We start from the raw sequence: 19,283 nt of genomic DNA on the forward strand, positions 1-19,283 counted from the left end.
TACATCTAAATCTTAAACTTTAATCATTTGCACCAATTTTTATTGGCTTATTTGATTATAATTAGTAAAAGAAAAACTCAATAAAGTGCTGAAAGAAAGAAAAAAAAGTTCATGACAAGCTGATAAAATTGTTCATGCAAACTAGCAAGGAGATATATGAATTTTTTTTTTTTTAACTTGTGGTGCGAGATCTTTTGGAGTAATTATTAATTCAAATAATATGTAATTTAATTAAATTTTAATTTAGTCATATTTTTAAAATTATAAATTTGAAATATTTTAAATGTTTAATTTTTTTTCATACAAATTAAATTAATAAATTAAAATTTCAAGAAATTAATCACTTAGATTTTATTTTTTCTTCGAGACTTTTTTAAAGAATAATCCAAAGCTTAAAAATTGAGAATTCATGTTTTTCCGTAACGTGAGGTTTGAGGTGATAAAATTATAAATATACGAAAACACTTCTTTTGATTTTTTATAAAATTATATACCATTAAAAATTATAATTATAATCAAATAACTTTGAATGTATTAAAAAAAATTAGCAAATCAAAATATACTATGACGAAATTCAAATTTGATTGGTTAAAAGAATTTTAAAAATCTAATAATTAACAATTACTCAAAACAAAAAAAATTAAGTGTTTAACAATTTAATCATCCAATTACATATAATACTTATTATTTAATCTTTTTAGTTATGTTTAGTGCATAAAATAATAGATAAGATATAATAATTTTAGATTATATTTGATTTATATCTAATTAATCGTATTGGTATAAAATGATTTAATTTTTCGAAAATAAAAATAACTATTTTTTATTGACGATATTAAATTTATATATTTTATTATAACATTAAAAATTATATTAATAATTTAAATTATATAAATTTTAAAGAAAAATAATTTTCTGTAGCATCTCAACAAGATTTGGTTAACCTTTTTCAACTAATAATAAAATTTTATAATCCAATCAAAATCCACTTTTTGTTGCTAATTATCAACCTTTCCTCCATAATAAAATTCAAACAGCAAACCATAAGAGACAAGACTTAGAACAACAAAACTGGGAATTTTTTATAGCCACTCTTGTCAGCTCCGTAGCAAAATTCTCCACATTATGTAGTGTTTATAAATGGCAACTAATAAAAGGGGCGAAGTACAACATGCTCCAAAGGCAAAGATTAGCCCTAAAACAGTGTTCTTCCCATGCTGACCAGAAGATTTCTTCAGCAGTACCCAAAAATTTTCTATAGCACCTCAAATTTTGGGGCAAAACCATGGAGCCAGATATCTCTAAAGATCTCAACCAAATGGTGAGCAAATTAAAAGAATATATATATATATATATATATATATTTCAACCCTAAAATCATAAATGCGGATAAATTATACACATTTGCAAAGGAATGCATTTCACGATTAGAAAGGCAGCGAAAATTTTGATCTCAAAGCAACAGAAGAAAGCATTGTCATGGCTTGCACAACTTCAAGATGCTCCTTTTTTCCGCCTGCTGCAAAGCACTCTTTCAAATTGTCTACATAATTTTACTTCAATTGTCTAATAAGCTATCAATAAAGAGGGCCTAATCAAAGAATAAACAATCATTTCTTGAATAATTTTGTCACATAGCTTGCAACTTCAATTAAATAAACATCAATAAGAAAGTGAGAAAATTATTATCATGAAAGTCAACCTTTCTTTAAAATGCCAATAATAATCACAGCATCCAACTTTCAAAGATTAAGCATCATAATAACAAAAACCAAGCAATCAGAACTCGTGAGATACATCTCAAAAAAATCACTGAATGATGTTGAAACCATAAATTTAAAATTCCTAATTTAATGTTTTATTTTTAGGCATCTAATCTACAATATTCAATTAACAGTATATCAAAATTTCAATACCATTAATATTCTTACTAAAATACTTTCTAAACAAACAACAGTAATTAATTTCATTAGTTGTTAATGGAGTCAAAGTCAAATTTCTAGTCAGCATCAATTTATGTGGAGAATTATACTTACTCAAAGCAGCATCTTGGTCAATAAGAACCCTTTCTAAGAGTTTATGGACTGCAATACAGTCCTTGAGTTTCCACGCCAGTACTGGTCCAAGTGCCCCATTCCTGGACAAGCAAAAGAGAAAGAAACAATTAATCTCAAGAGTAAGTTGCAAGGCATGGAATCGACATCAAACAGCAAAAATTTTAATGTACACTAAGAGCATTACATTGGCATGACTTTATTGCATGAATCTTCAATTAACTTAACAGCCTCAAGTTTCTTGGTCTGCTCCAAGGTATATAACATTTCTGCAACTCCCACTATATGCATCAAAGATTCTGCAGAACCAAAAAGTGAAATTTGCATGATTATACAACCTACCTCAAGGAACCTAAAATGCATCATGTTATGTAAAGGTCGTAATACCTTCATTTTTACCAAGGAAAACTTTGTTCGCCTCACTAAGAGTTTTCTCCTGCAATTGACTGCGGAAAGAGAAAATAAAGGGATTTAATGCATCAGGGATCAAAATAATAATAGTAGCAGTAACACAACAAAATTCTAGTAGGGGGAATAGCTATCATAAAACCATTTCAAAGAGAACCTGATGGATGGACGCTCAGCTTCTAAGACACTCCAAACAAGTTTTTCAGCATCAGTTAATGGAGCAGGCATTGAGCCCAATTTATGGAAAAATTTAATCTGCATTAGATTAAATTCAAATAAGCATTGTAAAGATTACATGATCTTTGTATCTAAGAACAGAAAAGAATGCAATTGTGCATGGCAATGCACAAATATGGTAGGGCAGATGTTACATACCAAGCAGCGATGTGAATCTGGATTCTCAGCATCCAGCCTTAGCAGTTGCTTTACAGCCTTCAGGAAAACAAAATAAAACCAAGACAAACGTACTAATATGAGCTCATGAAATAGTAAAAGTACTACTGCACAAAACCATTGTTCTACAACTCAAAGATATGTCGTGCAAACTATCTAATTCACACATAAATTCATTGAGTGAGTAGAGTAATAAGAAAAGGATGTTTGGTTAAACGGTACAGTTTCTTTATTTCAAGAACATATCCACAGGCAGCAAGTGAAAAAAGAGAGGAGAAAACAAGAGAAGGGGCTTCCTCACAAACCACTAGCTGACAATTAAATATCAGTTCTAGTTGACCAAACACAAAAAGAACAAGAAACACATCTCATGTTCAATTCTTGAAAATATAATACCTGAAAGGCAAGCAAAATCTTCTGCTTTCTCATATTTACTTCAAAAGAAAGTAAGTGCGTCTCCAAAGAATCAGGTGAGTTCTTCTGAAGCAACTTCAAGTACTTCGTTGCTTCTGACAAGGGATACTCTGTCTGAAAAACAAAATACAGATTAAACAGTCTTAGCTTAATAGGCATTAGCGTAACACATTTTTACAGCACGAGGACTTTAATCAGGAATCTAAAGCACAGGGAAAAGATAATAATAGGTAACCTTCAATAATTTTTCTCCAAAAGGATAAGGATCTACAGGTTTAACATGTCGTTGCCCAGACTTAGAGATGCCACTAGAACTTGATTCTTCATTTTTCTCCTCTGCCTCCTAAAATAATACACGGCATCAGAATGAAATCATCAAAGAGAGTGTTAGCCAATAATCACCAAAACAAGCTGATATACTTTCTTAGCTCGTTCCGCCTTCCTCTGCTTCTTCATTTTCTTTTTCTGAGAAAGAGTCTTTGATGTGTCATCCTCTTCTTCAGCCAGTGAGTTCAAAGGAGAATCAAACAACTTTAGATAGCATTTGCACTTCAAAATCCAATAATTATCACAATGCAGAAAGAAAAGGTTCAAAATTGAAGTAATCACCAGTTTCAATCCAAGAGTTTCAGAGAAAGAAACACCAACATAGAAATGGGACAATGGATCAATCACAAAAACTATTACTTAATTGTTGCATGGCCTGTCACTATATCATCCCATTCCATTTCACCATCAAATCAATAAGATCAATATAAAAAGCTGTAATCAACAAATAAATTCTGGTACAATAACATGCAATTCTCCATCCTTAACCCAACAGAAATCCCAGGCGCCGCCTTCCTATCATTTAAAAAGCCACAATCTCAAATTTCAATATGCCTGCAAGGAACATTTAATCCTTTCAGTAATAACATCACGAGAATATGAACTTACAAAAGATATAACGAAAGCAAATTGAGACTACCAAGCAAAATTTTTATCCTGTTTGGCATATACCACAAGGTCTCGACATAATAAGAATCCCCTAAGTACAACGTAAAACACCATCCTAAGTATGAAACAAGTATATAACCTTATAAAAATCAGAAACTATAATCTAGAATACTTGTTAAATTAAATTTGACTTTAGCATCATTTGAACACAAATTTTTTAAGCAGATCCAAATATTTGCATCTTCTTTTAATAGTTAATAATTTGTGGGAGAGCATTTGAACTTCAGACCTCCTACCAGGGCAAGAGGAGTTATTGCAACTAAGGTATGTGTAAAGCCACAAAAAAAAAAAAAAAAACTGCTTTATAATATAACATAATTGGCTTATTAATAGCATTTGTTTCTGTATGGTAAGGATAGACATGTATCCACAGTTGAAAATTCGTTAATGGTACATTTTCCTATATATTATGTATTTGGTCCATCAGGTATATAAAACAAAGAGACGGGGCACAAGGATTGTCTTACATAGCATTGTGATACATAATACTAATTTAATCACATACATATCAATTAGATCAACAAATGAATCAACAACAGCCTCTTATTTGAACTCTAAAACTCTCTTTTGTATTCCTATACAAATGAAATTGAAAAACAGATTGATTAACATTATTTGAAAAAATCACAAAGTTCATAACGAACTTAAAATCATTGTGCATATCAAAATGACTAGTATTATTATTACTCATTATTAAAATTCACATTCAAAAAGAAGAGAGAAAATTTTGTTTTATGATAAAAAAATTCATTCATGGATCTCAGTTAATTTTCAAGGGGAGAAAAAAGAAAACAAGGAGTCCATTGAATTTCAACTAATTAGTTTCACAAATAAGATACAAAGATTTACCTCAAATTAGGAATTGCACAAAAAAGATTATTTACCTCAAAAAGGTCTATGTAAAATTATAGGAAAACATCAATGGCTACTATCTTATTTATCAAAGAAAAATAAAATACACTATAAAGAATTAATTAGTGAGTTGGATATTCAAGAATAAAAAAATCGCTAATTTGAAAATTTTGAATTAGTCAATTTATTAGATATTTCATTTTGATATACTTTTAATTTTCAATAATCCATGTAAGAGTGAATTAAGGAAAAACTTATGAATCTATCAGCTACAAAAAAAGGCCTTAGTATAGTCAATATGATAGCCATTTAGCCGAATGGAGTTTTGTATAGAATATCAATAATAATAATAATAATAATAATAATAATTCCATTGCTACCATTATTATGATATTACATATTCCAATCCAATTGAATACTAGAAAAATAAAATGAATTCCTAATTTTATCTATTCATTTAGATAAAGAGAAAATAATCATAAAATATATATAGGGAGAGAGTTGATTTTTCTAGAACTTAACTTTTCCATAGATTCCATTGTTCAAAAAATGATTTGCAGAGAGACGTTTCACCAACTTTTTAGTTTTTTATTTTTTAGTAGAATATTTAGAATATGATTGAAGTGTGCACGAAAAGAGGCTTGTATTTATTAAACATGCGTAGATATAGCATTTCTATTTATATTCTTTCCTTTTTTTTATTCCATTATAGAACTCTAGTGGAGAAAACACACAACGTGCTCTATGAAAAATTCTATTTTTCTTTAATTTTAATCTATTCAATGAAAAATTGAAACATGATAATTTTTTGCTAATTCCCTATGGACATCATATCTAGATAGATGAAATACATTATTAGATAACTATAGCTGTGTAATAACTTTTGTTCTGGGGTTTACATAGAATCATAATTGTTGTTATATTATTATAATATAATATAAATCAAATTAAGAATTTTTTTTTTATTGAAAAAAAGAACAATACTAATTTTTTACTTGAGATACTATAACTAATTGAAGGTATGGTTCCAATCTATAACCAAAAAGGGGATACTCTCATTTTTTTTGTTTCTAACCTTTGGTGACATGGCCAACCAGTAAGGCGAGGGACTGCAAATCCCTTATTCCCCGGTTCAAATCAGGTTGTTGCTTAATCAACAAAAAACTTGGAACCCTATATTCTGTTTTGCTCATATAACTCGAAAAATTTTCTCTAGCAAAAACAAATGTAAGAAAAGGAATCCTGATACTTTCCTGATTATAAACTTTGCGAGGTTTTGTCTTGAAAAATGTTGTAAATCCGTACATCCAAGATTCAAGGAAAAACTAGAGTAGTGGAAGGGAATCAGATAGCCCCTCCCCTATTAATGGAGGGGCTGCTAGAAGAGTCTTGAATTAGACCGGATATCATAATGGGAGTGTCTAATTAACAAATGAATGGTTGTACAAGGGTAAGTAATGAACAACAGTTACCTTTAGGAAGCTTTTCGTGCTTTGAAAGCAAGGTTCAGACAACACATCATTGCAACATATGATTAATGCAATATATATGTATGCAATAATCCCCCATTCCCCAAAAGACAAAAGGAAAAAGAGGGAGGCAAAGAAAATCTAATCCAAAGTGAAGCATCACATGCATGTGTTGATCAACAATAGGTGGCAGAAGCTAAAAGCACCCAGACAAGTAGACAACAGAGATTACATAGCATTTTTCACGTACAGGCCACAACCAAACGGAATAAGTCTATTCCAAATCATCAAAAAGCTTGCAGATCCTAACAAAAATGTTCACCTGATGGCACCAGCTGCTGCTTTGCGAAAATAAGCATGTGAATGCAACCGATCTTGAAATTTTAGCATTTCAACATATGCACAGAGTGTCATTTTCCGCAAACAATAAGAATGGAAATCAAATTGATCTTCAGCAATATCAGCATAGTGCTTCTCCACAGCTAAAAATTTCTTCAGGGACGTCCAAGATCACCTTGTCGAAGGTAACTTTCACCAGAAGCAAGTTAATACCTTCAAAAGATGGATGACACTCAGTAGGTGCACCCAAATTATAATTAGAGACAACAACATGTAGAAGGTAATAAACAAAAACAGACCACATGCACTGCATGTCATGAAGGTTGTTGTGCTGGTCCCCATCTTTTGTGAACAAAATAGCAGTTTTTTCTGCCAAAGCCATCTTCAAGAGTGGAAAAAGTTTGTGAACAGTACAGTAATACTGAAAGAAATTTACGGTGACAAATATTAACTATGATAAAAGATGAACGGGGGAGCTTTAGAACCTGATCAGCCTGCAACATTCGCTTCGCAGATTCACTGTTTATATAACGGTCTGCGAGATCCATACACCTAGCTTCATCTGCCAATGAAGCTGCAGCTACCAAATCACCAGCATGTTTCAGTATCCGAGTCTGTCACCAAAGAGAAGTAAATAATATACACATAGAACCAGCTTCAAGAAAATTCCAAGTACTTCTCCAAAAGATAGTAAAAAGGTTCATCAAGAAACAATAGCCATGTACCAAAAACCCTAAAACCTAAGAAAGGAGATCATATGCCTGCCCAATGCCCATCAAGACTTAAGGTCCACAAAGAAAAACTAGTATGCATTTTAAATGAATGCATATCAACTTTGCACAATTTAGTGCAAAACAATATATTCAATCAAGGTCAGTATCATAGAAAGTGATAAGTCTCTTACAAGTGAAAGATAACTACAAGGAAATATCTAGAAAGATTTTCGGGTATTGCTATGCCTTGTGAGATGCGAGACAAACCAGGCAAAAAGATTTCAAAATATAAGATTAAAAAATAAAATAAAAGAATCCAGCTAACAAAAATATAAAACCAGCAGATGAAGCCAATGCAAAAATTTGAAGATTGAAGACGAGAACAAACCTTGACAGAGTATAAATCAATTACAGTTGGTGTGTGCTCTATGGCCTCATTAATTTTTGAAAGAGCAACATCATATTGGCCTTTTCTATCATAATGCTGCATCAATAAATTCAAAGTTACTCAAATGCAAAGAAAGCACCAAACATTTATAGCAAGAAAAGAAGAAAAGGCCATGGCCCACGGGGTGAGGAAACCTGATGATTACCCGCCTGAGCCAAAAAGAATAAAATCCATAAAAGTGTTGAAGGGGGCTCTTTCTCTGTCCTGCACTCAATATGAAACACAAGCAAGAAATGACTCAGCATAATACCAAATGCGTGCTTGTGTATTAGCATACAAACAAAAACATATAGAAACTTCACATGCAACCATATGGGACAACCATTATGTACTTGTTTAATAGATAACAACACATAAATGACTGAGGACTTCACCAAACAATAAGCAGTAAAAGAAAAAAATGCACTCAGACCGCACCCAATATCTAAACATTTAGACACTGTTAAGACTTACTAGAATATCACATAAGGGCTGGAAGTCTATATTACCTCAAAGAGTAGTAAATCTAAACATTTATTTGCTTTTAAGACTTAATAAAATATTACACAAGGTTTTAAAGCATATAATAGCTATCAGGGTATCTGCCGGTTGTCCTAATTGAATGCTCCAACTGAAGAATAAGTTGTTCCAATATGTCTGCCTGTGTAAGTGTCAACAAAGCAGGCAATCAATCCTAATGAAATCAAGCTCCAACCAGTTGCTAAGCAGTTTAGAATAATCAATATTTAGAAACTTAATTCTATTTTTAGAATATGTAAGTAAGAAAACTTACCTTTCCAGGGTGATCATACAAGGGAGAAAGGTCTGAGAATAAAGATGGAACCCCCTGAGACCACCAAGAAAATATATCATTATTTCACAAAACAAACTAAAAACACCAGTCAAACTGACACAAAAAAAAAAAAAAAAATCTCATTGGATGTATATACCTTTGTTAGAAGAGGCTTAATGTAAATAAATGCTGCTTCACAAAATTTGTCTCCTTGCAAAAAATCAAGAGGTATCCTCTAAAAATTGAGAAAACAAAGTTCTAATATAAGTCCATGTCAAATCTCTAAGGGTGAAGCATATGAAAGGATAATTTTAACCACCTAGAGTTCTTACAATTGTCACATCAAGACATCAATTAAGTATTTCAGCATAATACCACAACTATCTATTTCTAGATTATTTAAGAATATCACAAGCTATTGAATGGATTGTGTCTGTTGTAGAAGCACATCACTAGATTTTTGTCACATAATTTCTTATCAAGCCATCAAGAAAAATAAGATCCCTACAAGAGTATTTGTAAAAATAGCCAACCCTCCTCTCTCTAGAAAAGGGGGGAAAGCTTGACAGCTCTGCAGAAAAGTAAGGTTTTCGTTGGATTTGCATCATGTGATTCCATAAATAAGAGAGAGAGAGAGAGAGAGAGAAGAAATCCAGAGTAAATATAATGAACAGAACATCCCAAGGTACCATTTGGAGCTCATAAATAAATTAATAAAAAAAAAGAGATACAAAACAGAAAATGAAATTAATATGACTAACAGTTAAGACATAATAAAACAGTTTAGACTAGCACATTCCACCACTAGGGAGTTTTTGCAATAAACAGAATGTATTGATAACATCCATCATAAATTCCTTATGAAAACAGAAGCACAACATAAATCCATCACCTTAACTGCACAAGACCAAGTGTACTATTGTGAAAGTGATTTGTATAGTGCATCCAATCGATCAAATTCATCAGAGGAATACTTGGCATTTTCAGAATATAGGCCAAAGCATTTCTGCAAGCCTTCATAATATCTGAAAAATATACATATACAAATACAAAAATTGTAAGTTGGTTGGCTCCTGGTTTATCAGACCTAATAGCAATAAATTGCGCCGATATATAGGCATATACTGAGTGAAGAGACATAAGTTAACAGTTCTGTAAAAGAATTTTCCTCATTTCCCAATCTGAGAAAGCACCCAAGAGACTGTTGACACATATAGTAGTATAGAATTACAGTTCTGCTCATAGTTGCTTTGCTACTTTTTAATTATATTTATATATGAGGTGGTGCATAATGCTTCTTTTTACTAAAAGAGCTAAGCAAAGGGCTTGACAGGACAGAGAGATATAAAACAATCCCAAGAATGAAAAAAATAAAAATAACCTCATTTTATGTAAAGATACCATGATGTAAATGTAACACGCACAAGTATAAGCAAAAGCTTAAAGAAACAAAATTTAAAACTAAAAAACGATTGAATTTGTGACATAAGGGATACACACTGATTAGTTTCAAGCTTAAAGCACCAACGAAAATAGAACATAAAAAATAATGACTATTTCTACCATTCTTTTAACCCTTCATAAAGTTCTAACAAAGGTAAAGGAATTTGGGTGTTACTACAAGAAGAATTGAAAAACCTATTAGCCCAACAAAAATATATTTAAACACACAAACTATTCAGAATATTAATTATTCTTCATTTCCTACAATAATAATACACCATGGCATTGAGAAAAAGAAGTCAATTATAACTTCAAGAAGTGCTATATAAAAGGAAAGAGTTGACTAATATTCTTTGCTATGAAAGATTTATTAATGAACTTAACTAGGTGTTTCAAAAGAGTACCAAATGCATAAGACTCACCTGTAATTGTCAGGGTTCATGGTAAGTAAAGCCTTGTAAATATTGGCACCTTCTTCTAGGCATCCAAGTTTCACCAGGAGAGAAACCTCTTGTTCTTTATAAGTCAATTTATCAACCTAGAATAATAGAATTGGTTAGAATTTTAATGTCCAAAAATTCAAAACTTACAAAATTTTTAATGTTAAAAGTATTCAGGCATTATACGTTTGACACGTACTATTTTTGGCTCTTTCTTCTACAATTCCTCAAATGCTCTCTCAAGAAACCCAGATTCCTCTAGCAAAGAGATCTGGAGAAAAATACCATACCCTCATAAACATCAGAAAAGCAGCAGGGGGCACCACTAGTCTAGATGTACAGCATCCATTATGCATAATGAATGTAGTTATGCATATTTCTATGCCAATATATTATTAAAGAAATAAATGCTACTGCAAGGGCTAAGGCTTGTAGGTACTTGTCCAATTGGTTAAGCTGTTTTCAAATCATGTTAATGGTGTTAAACCAAAAAAGAGTAGTCAAAAAGAAAGATAGAGTAATTTATTAAGATGTTAGAAACAAAAATTCCGAAATGGTTCCACAGAACATATAATTGGAGATTAGCAATTATTAAGATTCAGAGCTGCTAAGTACAAACACCACAGATATGATTACTTGTAGAAGGCCCAACAATTAGTGAGCAAGCCATATTTCTCTCTAACATGAATACATCAAGAATTAAGTATCTTATAGATGCCAAATACCACTATAGGCCACTAGTTAGTCCTCCATCTCAGATTAAAGTTAACTTGGAGATGATTTAATTTAACTTATCAGCCATACACACAGAATCATGAAAAGCCATACTTCACAGGTAGAAAAAATGGGTGTAACATGTACATGAAAGTAGATGAGATTTTGGCAATAAAATAAGCAGAAGGAAAAAAGAAGTTAAGAAGAAATGGGTAGGTTTTCTAATTGCATGTGAAAAAAATTAGAATTAATTCAAAAAAGGGACCCCATTTATAAAGAAGGTAAAGGCATTAAAAATCTTTAATTTTTGTATATTTAATTGCTTTATTTGGTTTATGGATAATTTCACTAATTGTGTTGGCATCTGGTTAACAAGTGACATCAAATCAGTCACTCCATTATACGTTATTATAAATTCTAAAATTTTGAATGTCTGTATAATGAAGTCAACTCATGTGAAATTACAGCCACATCCCACATACATATGCATGCAAAAAAAAAGAGTTGAAGTACATGACCAAAACCTTATATAAAAGCATTTCACCATGCTCACAACGTTCATTATCTGGTGGATAATCATCTTCTAATGTCCCTTCAAATGCTTCCAAAATTTCAACTGCTTTTGCACCACTAATATCAACCAAAAAAAGGAATACAGCATAAATACCTAAAGGGTGAATGAAATTAATAAGACTTCATTCACTTAGAACTACTTGGCTAAGACAGGGACAGAAAAGGAAAAACCGTCGTAACTGTTGTGCCAACAACTTCAATTCATTCATATATAAAGCCAAATGAAAATATGGCATCATCATTGTCTCCATATAAAACTATAGCAAAAACAACAGAACTCTGCAGTTAACTAGGCATTGTTTGTAAAAGGCTAATTTGCAACCAAATTTCATAAATGCAAGTGCAACCAGCTTAGAATAGTTGGGTACCTATCTATCTACCCACCTATCTATACATATTAGTAACATCTTTAACACATTCTACACCCACCATATATTGTCACAAAAGAAGTTTGATATCTTATTGGATGTTTAGTTGAAGTCATACAAACAATATGAACCACGTGTTAAAAATCAACAGTAATTTCATCCACGTTAGCACCCAGTTGATCATATAATTAGAAACACTAAGTCCTGATTAAGCATTTAATTTAAAGAAAGGCTTTCATTATATCAACAAATATTTCAACTTTCAATACCCAAAGGCCCTTCAATTTGGACCTTCAAGTATACATAACAATAACAACACTCTAAAACATGTTTCACAAAATAAAAGTCAACAGAAATTAGTGAAAGTTAGCATAAGAATTGGAACAAATTTTTTTAAGAAAAAAATAAAGGACAAGTACTTTGAGTTTAAACGGTGGGCTACAGCAAAGCCAATCCATTTCATGCGATGATTTGGTTTCAAATGCAAAAGTTGTTGTCTTGTATCAACAAATCCTGTCAAATCTCGCATTTGTGCCTGCAATGCAAAAGATAAAACATAAATGTAATAATTTCTGATACAACCTGAAACATGACAATGAGAAAATACAAAACCATGATCAAATCCAAAAAATTTCTCTTAAACTTCATATCTTAGTAGAAAGACAAATGCTCATCATCTTCATACTTTTTCCTTTTAACTTTTCAAGGCATATAAACCATAAATAAGGGGGGGGGGGGGGGGGGGGGGCACAAATAAGTTAATGCCAACAAATGACTTAATCATCTGAAATCATGAGTTAAGAATCCATAATATGGCAAGCGCTAAAGCATCGAGGGAGAATAATAGAAATGAAAATCATCAATTTCAGTATCAAAGACACCGACTTTTGTTACTATTCTGGAGCAGTAAGGCACATGGGCAGATGAAATTAAGAGAAGAACCGAACCAGATCTGATCCAGAAAGTATAAACACTTTCTAATTGCAAAGGTCATTAATGTTAAAACCTTCAACCATTAAGGAACTAGTAGAATGAGACAGAAAAAGGTTCTGTGGCGGTAGACCAGAAAGTATCAATTCAAGGTGGTTGATTCTTACAGGATAATGAGAATGAAAGGATCAAATCAGACTGGTTGCTTCTGATTATATTACTTGTCATTCTATAAACACTTTCAACCATTAAGGAACTAGTAGAATGAGAGATAAAAGGGATCTGTGGCGATAGACCAGAAACTATCAATTCAAGGTGGTTGCTTGTTACAGTATAATGAGAACGAAAGGATCAAATCAGACTGGTTGCTTCTGATTATATTACTTATGTTTTATTTTTGCGTGTGCCTCAAAACAAAACCTTCAATTAAGATACTAAATCTGAACCATCTCTCATATTAATCTGCTGCCAGAATATCAGATGATGTCTGTTATATCCGTTATATCCTTTTCCTTCCCCTAAAGCCATAAATTGTTTCTACCAAAACTATGATCTAAATTTTCAAAGTTATAAAACCAGCTGACTCATCTACTTTCTAAGAGTTTAAGAAGATATTTTTTTCATGGTCTCATACAGCCTCTCCCTTTTAGTTGAGTTATCTCCATAAATTCCATTCCTCTGTTTTAAGCCATATATCTTCGTCTCTTTTGTTGCTATCTTAATATAATTATGCCTTTTCCATCCATCTACTAGTAGATTCCGTCAAGCAACTAAACAGCGTCAAATTTCATAAAATTTATTTTCACTTCACTACTAACTATGTAGCTGATCTTGGTGTTTTCATCCAGTTATATTAAGTTGCCACAATGAACCTGCCCTTACCAACTACCACATAACTTACAGTTGCACAAAAGTTGGCACCAAACTGTTTTAGTTGCAATATTGACTTGCCTATAAGTACCCTAATACTTAAGATTCTCAAATTCTACAATGGAATCTGAAAAATCTTTTAGGCAAACCACAAAGCTTACAAGAAATCTTATACAGAGAAACTCCTTTAAATGTTCAAAAAATACCATGACAAGCAAATGTTCTTACTTAACATTAAGCATACAACAGATAAACATCTTAGATTTAACACTGAGTCTAGATGTACAAATCATAGAGAAGGAAGGTAAATAAGGTATACCTGCAAGAGTGACAAGTCCCGTAGTATTTCAATGTTGTCTGGATTTATTCTCAAAGCGTTGCGATAGCATTTGATAGCCTCCCTGTATTCTCTATCTGACCGATAGAGGAGACCATAAACGTGCCAGCAAACATGACTTTTTACATCATTCTACATTAAGACACAAACATGAAAACAATGTTAGGAAAAAGTGACACTGCTTTGACATTATAGCAACCAAAAGAAAATAAATAAGATAACCTTTACACCTAGCCGAACAAGCTCATAAGCTTCAGTTTTCCGATCCATGCAATTTAAGGTTAACCCCTTCATCGACAATGTTTCTGGCAATAATGAATAAAAGCCCATATGACAACATACAAACACAACAAACAAACAGTTACCAGATAGTATAAAATATTACTTGGAAACTGCATATTTAAAAGGATGGATATATTAAACAAAACGCTACTACACTCTACCAATACCGCACACTAATGAATATTCACAAAACCCAACCAAGATGAAGAAGGTATTCAAATATTGCAGATTTCAAACTGTAGAGGTTAAAAATGTAGTTATATACCCGAAATTAATGCAATATATTCAGTTGATAGAGAATATCTCCACATTGATACTGCTAGAATGTTCCACTTATCTCTAGAACCATCATAAATCATGGACTAGTCACCATACAGCTAGTGCTTTCAAAAATGCAATTGACATCAATCATAAGACATGAGAAAGGAACATACAGTCTACAGAAACAATCATGTCAAACTTAGAGGCATTCTTGTAAGGATTATTGAAACCAATAACCTTGATAACAACATAAACTATCTAGTGACAGCCCCTTTTTCCTCTAAAGTGTAAAGTTCTTTTTGTTTCAGAGTTCTTGCATCTTTATACAGGTACATTTACAAGAACCATGCAAACATAAACACTAAACAATAAGTGCCTCTCAGCCAAAAACAAATAAATAAATAAGTGCTTAAAATTAAACTACCTCCATGGTCAGGAAACTTTTTCAGTATTGCATCTGCAGCCTTCAGTCCTTTCTTGTACTGTTTAGTTTCATATGATTTCTGCAATGATAAAATATACAAGAGCTTTAGCAATAGCACATGGACCTCCAAAGCAATAAAAATTCAGTTATGAGAATTAGCTAGAGTATAATAACAGATAAATATTAATTACATAAAAATCAGGCAAAAAAACTGTGTCAAGAGTCCATTACTATAGAAGTTAAAATAGAGTAAGAATTCACCCGTCAAAACTCTAGTTTTCACTATAAATTAGAAGAAATAAGAGGGAAGGGGGGAAAACTCTCAATAGTGTGTGGAAAACATCCAAATTTTGCTATTCTACATCTAATATGAACAAGTTCTTAAAATATATAAATATTCAAGTTTAACCAGCAAAGCCTACAATTACATTAAAAATTGTCCCAGTCAATTTATCAAATTCTTAACTAGATTGTTTCACAAAGTTTGTTATTGTCTTGAATGCTTATGTGCATAAAAGCCAGAATGCCACAATTGTTTCCCATTAGGAACCAACAAAATTCCTATTTTAAAAAGTTGGCAACATACAAGAGAAATTACTAAAGTAGGAAGAGTCACCAAACCCTTTTATTTTCATTTCTCTAATTTTCTCCATGATGATACAAATGAATTATCACCAAAAGGAAAGCACAACGAGCATCCTTACTTTAAAAAAAAAAAAAGGTCAAAGCAAAATTCAATTTTTTAAAGTTGCTTTTCAACAAATCGAATTCATTGACCTAAATTAAGCAAAGCAATAAACTTAATTAAGCTTCAATCGCTAAACAGAACAAAGAAAATGAACTTAATTTATATGAAAAATTGCCCAAAAGCAAAAACCTAATTGACAAACAAGCTTATCTAGTCCAAATTTCCATTCATAATTGATATCCACCGATTTTCTCAGCAAGCAAACAGACCAGTATCCAGCTAGGGTTTTGCAAGCAAAGAACAAAAAGAAAAAAGAAGTGCGATCCAATAAACAAAAAATAAGAAAGCAAAATACAAGTATAAATACCAACTAGAAATACGTAGATACGAACTCAAAAATGAGGGAGAAAAGAGAATCGAAGCCTTACGACAATGAGTTGAGTTTGAAGAGGTTAGCTTCCTTCGGAGGCAACGAAGCTCCCATTGTTGAAGAAAATTAGAAAATTTTAAAAGAAAAACAAGAATCGTAAGAGAAAAAAAAATGAGAAGATTGAGACTTGATGAAGTGAGAGTTAGGGGCTTGCAAGAGAGAGAATAGAGTGGTGGCGTTATCTGCTGCTTCAACCCTACGGTCAATAAGAAGCTTGAACAAAAGTAAAATTAAAAAGGAATAAATAAGTAACTTTTTGATTCATATATATGGGCCGTTGGTTCATTTGTCTTACGGAAAATTTACTAAAAGGGTGATCTCATAAATTTTTATTAATTGATATCATAATCAGATATTTAACATATAAAATTAATAAAAATATAAATTATTTTTATCACTTTAATGTTTAATAGGTGTTAATTTAAAATTTAAATGATTATTATATGTTACATATACATTTAATCAAAAGATATGTACATTTAAATATTGAGATGTAATTTTAACTTTTTATTAATTTTACTTATAAATATTTTTATTAATTATTTTATTATAAAATCAAATAATAAATATTTTTTTAAAGTACTTAATTTTATAATTCTCTCCTTTTTTCGTAGGTCCAATCATTTTCTAATCATCTATGTTAGTAACAGATATCAATTAAAAAAATCACTTTGGCTCGTCTTTGAATCCGACATACTAAAAGACAACTTCAATCACTAATAAAATATGTTCGATATTTTGATAAGCAAGCTGTTTTAAAGTACAAACTAATCAAAAACAATTGGAGAAAACTTTTACTTCAAATAATAGCTAAACAAAAATAAAGTGAATACCAAAATTCGTCGTTTTAAATAATCGTATTATCTTTGCATTACATGTTAAATCAAAGATCACAAAAATATTTAATTCTTATGATGATTTCAGAGAAAGAAATAGAACCTGTTTTTCTTCGGTTTAAAACTAGCAGGGAAGCCTGCTTTTATAAATTGTGTTACGAATTTTATGAATGACAACAGATAGGATATATGTTAATTTTAAGTATCCTAATTTTTTTATTTATTAAAATATTTGAATTCAATAAATACTCAAATAATTTTTAATTTTATTATCTAAATCTAACTCACATAATATGTATAAAAAAAAACTCATTATTGTTCAAACTCATTAAATATTCGTTTATTAAGTTAAATTTTAAATTTTAAATTTAAATTTAAAATTGATTTTAAAAAAATTATTAAAAGAAATAAAATTAATAAATGAAAGTAATCCATATAAAATAAATAAAAGCTAAAATTATAAATTAAAACACTGAATGAATTAATTTAAGTATTACCTTCATAATAAATAATTTTTAAATAATCTATAATATTAAAATATTATTATTTATAATCAAGTTCAAATAATTAGTACCCTTAAAACACTATCCGAACTTTATTGCAACCTATAATGAATTATAATATTTTACTATCGGAATACCATCCAAATCATACTACCTAAACCGACTTTTAGGATGCCCTAATCTTACCATCCAAATCCATACTACCTAAATCGACTTAGAGGATGCCCTAATCCAACCAGTTGTTATCCCTAATAATTTGATAACAAGATCAAAGTAAGAGATGGGGCAAGTATGTTCATTATAAAGATGATTTTTTCTACTATCATACATGATGAAAGAAGAAATTTTCGTCGTCAAGTACGATAAAGCCACCAAATATTCCAACTTTAGTCTAAAAAATTCCAATTTACAACATGGTGAAGAGCAGATGGAGTATTCAATAACAGTACCAATCAAAACAATTTCATGGCAAGGAAATAGCAAAATATAAAACAGTGGAGGGAAAAAAGAACGAGAGGTAGCTTGAAGAAACAATCTCTTAATAGCCATACACACAGAATCATGAAAAACCATACTTCACAAGTAGAAAGAATGAGTATAACATGTACATGAAAGTAGACGAGATTTTGACGATAAAATAACTAGAAGGAAAAAAGAAGTTAAGAAGAAATGGGTAGGTTTTCTAATTTTTATTTTTTTTTCTTGTTTTTCTCTTTTTTTCACAAATTTCTTTTTATTTCTTGTTTGAATTTTTTTTTTTGCACTTCCTTGTTTTGTTTTTATTTTTATTTTGTATTAACTTTTTTCCTTTGTTAAGTTTTCTTATTACTTCTTATATATATTTTTTGCTTGTATTTTCTAAACTAAATTTTTTTCTATTTTGTCATCCCTTTTCATTTTAGAAATTTTTTTATTTTGATTTTATTTTATATATTTAGTTTTTTTATTTTTTTATTTTTTTAATTTCTCTTATATCTTTTTTCTCATTTCATTTTGTTTTTATTATATTTTGTATTAACTTTTCTTTAGTTTTTTATATCTTTTTTTCTATATTTGTTTTTTTTTTTATTTTTCTTTGTATTTTCTAAACTAAAAGTTTTTTCTATTTTGACATTCCTATTTATTTTTTAAATTTTTAATCATTTTGTCTTTTTTTATTATTTTGTTGATTTGTTAATTTTTTATTTTCTTTTTTTTTTGTTTATTTCTAATTACTTTTCTTATTTTTATTACTTTTTTATTACTTTTTTGTTAGTATTTTTCTTATTTTTCCTTTTTTATTTATATTTTTAAAAAAATTTTATAAAGTTTTGAATTTTTTTATTT

The 19,283-nt window shown here is 30.4% G+C and overlaps 1 pseudogene across 1 annotated transcript; it reads right to left on the reverse strand.

Annotated features, from left to right (window-relative positions):
* Nucleotides 1-1,057: 1,057 nt before the first annotated feature.
* LOC149513450 (N-terminal acetyltransferase A complex auxiliary subunit NAA15-like) lies at nt 1,058-18,156 on the reverse strand (annotated as a pseudogene). Its single transcript, XR_016330436.1, has 32 exons — nt 18,144-18,156; nt 18,040-18,059; nt 16,746-16,831; nt 16,569-16,648; nt 16,364-16,467; nt 16,253-16,277; nt 15,692-15,711; nt 15,501-15,579; nt 14,756-14,838; nt 14,516-14,665; nt 12,816-12,931; nt 11,980-12,085; nt 10,941-11,012; nt 10,724-10,839; nt 9,751-9,883; nt 9,016-9,093; nt 8,859-8,912; nt 8,634-8,726; nt 8,236-8,283; nt 8,027-8,122; nt 7,411-7,539; nt 7,225-7,307; nt 6,909-7,138; nt 3,690-3,813; nt 3,505-3,612; nt 3,252-3,383; nt 2,838-2,894; nt 2,620-2,717; nt 2,442-2,500; nt 2,242-2,353; nt 2,037-2,137; nt 1,058-1,543 (listed from the first exon to the last, which is right to left on the reverse strand). The product of XR_016330436.1 is annotated as an N-terminal acetyltransferase A complex auxiliary subunit NAA15-like (transcript).
* Nucleotides 18,157-19,283: the final 1,127 nt, after the last annotated feature.

This window comes from Durio zibethinus, chromosome 19, assembly GCF_047325235.1.
Source record: "Durio zibethinus cultivar Kanyao isolate XHJ-2024 chromosome 19, ASM4732523v1, whole genome shotgun sequence".
NCBI classification, from domain to species: Eukaryota; Viridiplantae; Streptophyta; class Magnoliopsida; order Malvales; family Malvaceae; genus Durio; species Durio zibethinus.